A 4393-nucleotide genomic window follows, 5' to 3' on the forward strand; every position below is an offset into this window, starting at 1 on the left:
TTCAACTTAAAAACCATGTCCAACTTTTTTTTAACTGAGTCTTTGTGAATTGTATTTTATTAGCGTATGGTGGGACTGGTTTTCTTTCTCAGCCTGCGTTCACCTTGGTTCAGAGAGGATTCAATCTTGTAAATTATCAGGCATATATAGTCCCTTGGTAGGACAAGCAAGTGCGTATATAATAAGCAATTTAGTCATGGATGATCGGAATAATATCCTGAAAGGCTTACAAACAGATCTTATCATATCTTTGCTTTCTACCTAATGTAGCTACTACACAATGTCCATATTTTCATCTATGATCACCTGAGTCACAGAAGGTTAGTGTGGAGCAGTTACTTGCACGACTTAATCTAGTGCATCCGTACCAAGATGGGAACGGTAGCTATCGCACATGCTTTTGTGCTAAACAAGTAAGGCTTCTTTCAATACCAAAGTAACCACGTGATCAGCTGCCTAGTCAACTTGACTTGTTCATAAATCATACCCATACCAGCTCCTTCTGGCACACTTAGCATATGTTTAGTTTTGGGACCAAGTGGAACAGGTTAGCTCTGTTTTTGGTGGGTTGGGTCCAACCCATCTCATGTTTGGTTGAGAGGGATGGGTTCGTTCCAATCTTTTGTTTGGTTGGTAGTGTTACAAGGGATGGGATTTATGCCATTTTAACACCGTTAGCAACGGGTCCCATCTGTCAGATGTGGAGCCCACATGTCATCCTCACTCACCATATCTTCTTCCTCTGGCCACCCTCCCTCTCCCCCGCGCCGCCGCTCCTCCCTCCCCCGCGGTCTCCCCACGCCAGCCGCCGGTCCCCACGCCACCGCTCCTCCCCCCCGCGCCGCCGCCGCCGCTCCTCCCCCGCGCCTGCTGCTGCCCCTTAGCCTACGCCGCTCCCTCCCCACGCTGGTTGCCGCTCCCCTCACTGCGTCCTCCTCGTGATGTGGGTGTAGGGTGTTGGCGGGAGGAGGCGGAGCCGATGGGAGGGCAGAAGGGCCGGGCGAAGGATGTCGGGCAGGTGGCGGAGGGCGGCGGAGGGTGTCGGGCAGGCGGCGGGGGCGTCGGGCATGCGGCACGTCGACCGAGGCTGATGCGGGGGCGGGGAGGCACGCGCACGGGAGAGCACAGTGTATGTGCGGGTCGAGTGCGTCCGCTCGTTTTGAGCGGACGCATTCGACCCACATCTACGGGGAATATTTTCTATGGGGAACGAACCCAATCCTCTACATTTCCAACCAAACAGGGGTTAATGGGGGTCGAACCCATTCCAACCCACGTCGACCCCCAAACCAAACACAACCTAAGCAGCTGCATATGAAAAGTAGTGGGGCTCTGATTAATCATGTTTAACAAAACAATAAGCCATATAATACTGATCAAGTCAATTTTAAATATAAATCATATGAACATATAAGCATGTCCATCAAATTAAACACATTACTAGCACTACGGGAAACCTCAAATTTGCCGAGTGTTTTATCTTTGCCGAGTATTTTTTTTTGACACTTGGCAAACAAGCTCTTTGCCGAGTGCCGAGCTAAAAACACTCGGCAAAGAACAAATATTCGGCAAACAAGGGGCTTTGTCGAGTGTCAAAGAAAAACACTCGGCAAACAAGGGGCTTTGCCGAGTGTCAAAAAAAAACACTCGGCAAAAGAGGGGGTTTGCCGAGTGTTTTTTTCCCACTCGGCGAAACAATTAGTTTTTTTCTCTTCTTACCATGAAATTTTTTCTACTCCCCACATACAACATGTGGTACTTCATATTAAAATTTGGTATATTTTTGGATTTGTTTGCTATGTTTAATTAATTAATTGCATTTGAAGGGAATTTTTGGTATAAGTCAAATTTGAACTGCAAGTGATTCAAATTATAGAATAAAATGAGTAGAAAAATGATATTTATGTTATTTAGCCCAGTTTGTGGCCTTACTCATGAAATGAAAAGGAATTTCAAACATCTTGTTTAGGAAACACAACCACAAACATGTGACCGAATGATTTTAAAATTGTAAAAAAAGCAAACGAAGTTGGAAAATTATGAGATTTGTCATGATGTGATGGTATCATACGTGGAGGTTGTGGTAAAAAATTGAGAAAGTTTCGCACATTTCATCACATACGATATTTACAAACCAAAGCATATTAGAAGAAGAATCGTAGTGTTGAGAAGGATTTGATAAGATTTGGAGTCAAAGTGATGGTCAAATTTTGATTTGACTACAAAACTTTTTGTATAGGCAATAGAGAACATATATTATTTCATGTGAAATTTTGGTAATTTTTTGGAACCGTTTGATAATTTTAATGTATTAAGTGCAATTATAGAATTTCAATTGATATAAATTGAATTTGAGCTATAACTGCATAAAATAATGAAATAATATGAGTAGAATAATCAAATACATATTGTTGAGTGAATTTGATAAGGTATTGTTGAGTTTATTAAAATAAAGGGTATTAAAAAATTAAAAACATAAACCCCCGCCTGCACCTCACCGGCCCCACCCCCCTGCCAGCCCCCTCACGCCACCCGCCTCTGCCCGGCCCGCCACCCTCCGCCCCACTTGCGCTGCTGGTCCCCGCCGCCCGCCTCCGCTGGTCCCGCCACCACTCCGGCCGCGGCCCGCCCGCCCCACCGCCCGCTCGCTCCGTCCTGCCTCCCGCCACCTACCGTCCGCCCGCCTCCGCCCTGCTGCCGCCGCCACCCCGCCTTCGCCCCTCCCCTCCACCTCCGCCGCCACCTCCGCCCCACTGCTCCCTCCGCTGTCGCTGCAACTCCGCCCCTCCTGTGCTGCTGTTGCTCACGCCGCCGCCGGGTGAGGAGGAGGCAGAGGAGGAGGAAGCTAAGGAAGAGGAGGAGGCCGGGTGAGGAAGAGGAGAGAGTGAGTGAGGAGAGAGAGATAGATAGAGGAGGGGGCAGGTGTGAAGACGGAAAAAAAGAAGCGCACGGATCAGTTGGCAACGTCGGGTGAAGGGACACTACGGTGAGTTCCGAGACAAAGCTTGCCTACCCTTTGAAACAGCATAGGCCAGCTACTATTCATGTAACATTCCACTAGTCTCTACTAAACATTCTATTCTACTTGATGGGTCCATAGACCCGGGGTCCCCAATGGGCCCCTTTCCCACAACGCCTGACCCAAGAAGAGGCGCAGTGATACTGCACGCCTGGGCTGGCCTAGATATGAAATGCTAGGTTGAGATCATGATCCGGCCACCGACCGGCACCTCCGACCAGGAGGCCTAGTCGGCGCCTCGAGCAAAAGGCCTGGTCGGAGCCGGGACCACAGTCCGACTCCGACCAAGCTCCCCTGACCGGGGATATGCCGAACCGACTCACACCGCTCCCCCAACCGATACGGTCGGGACCGACCGAGATGACCGATCGGGGACGCCCGCTCGGTTCGGGCCCGGGGAGTAGGTGAAATGGATAAGGAAAGTCACTCAAGTCAACTACCATACAGAAGGCCGTACCCTGCCACACCCTGCGCACGCACCGCACAGTGCCACCGTGCCGTGTCAGACGGACACTGTGCTACCTGCCCGTCACAACGGAGCATGAACAGGGATGAGGGTGATGGCCATACCGTACCTGGCGACGTGGGCAACGACAAGACTAGGCAGCGCCCGCTCTCTTTCTCTCCTTCTCTCTAGCTTGTACGGTCGTCCCCTTGGACTATAAAAGGGGGCGCGCTCTTTCTCTCTCGATAGATGACTCTGAGTTTCTTCAACACATAGCGCATATTTGAGCCCCGGTCTCTCCCCTCCACTCGGACCAGTGCGTGACTAGGCCTCAGACACCCCCTTCTCATCCCTCACTTGTTTGTACCCCCACTGCAAACTTCGAGCACCTGGGCTTAGGAATACAATCGACCGATCAACCTCGAACTTGACGTAGGGCACGTTACCCGAACCAGTATAAATCCTGTGTTATTGTGTGGTAGGCCACATCCGATCTAACGCATGGCAAAACTACTTATATTGATTAGTCGGCCAGATTCTGCACCGACATTGCTAAATTAGCCACTATTGGCAAAGAGCAAGTTTGTCCAACAAAACTAGATAAGTTCAAACAAGCAAAGAGATTGCCTAGGGCAAAAGCAAATAATCAAGAGAAGAATCAATAAGTGTTGAAAGCCTAAGCAAAAGATAGAATTCAGTATTGCCCTATGTACTAAAGCGAACTAGCGAAGAAAGGCGAGCCCCCACCCGGTACTAAAGGGGGTCAGGGGGGTACGTTGGGGACTATCTGTTTGGCCCGGTACTAATGCTTTCATTAGTACCGGGCCAAAATGCAACCGGTACTGAGCCTCGGGACGAAAGGTCATTTCTCTAGTAGTATTACTTCAGTTTTCCAGAGAGAGCAGGGTACAGATCGCAGGCACACAATG

This window comes from Setaria italica, chromosome VI, assembly GCF_000263155.2.
Source record: "Setaria italica strain Yugu1 chromosome VI, Setaria_italica_v2.0, whole genome shotgun sequence".
NCBI lineage: Eukaryota > Viridiplantae > Streptophyta > Magnoliopsida > Poales > Poaceae > Setaria > Setaria italica.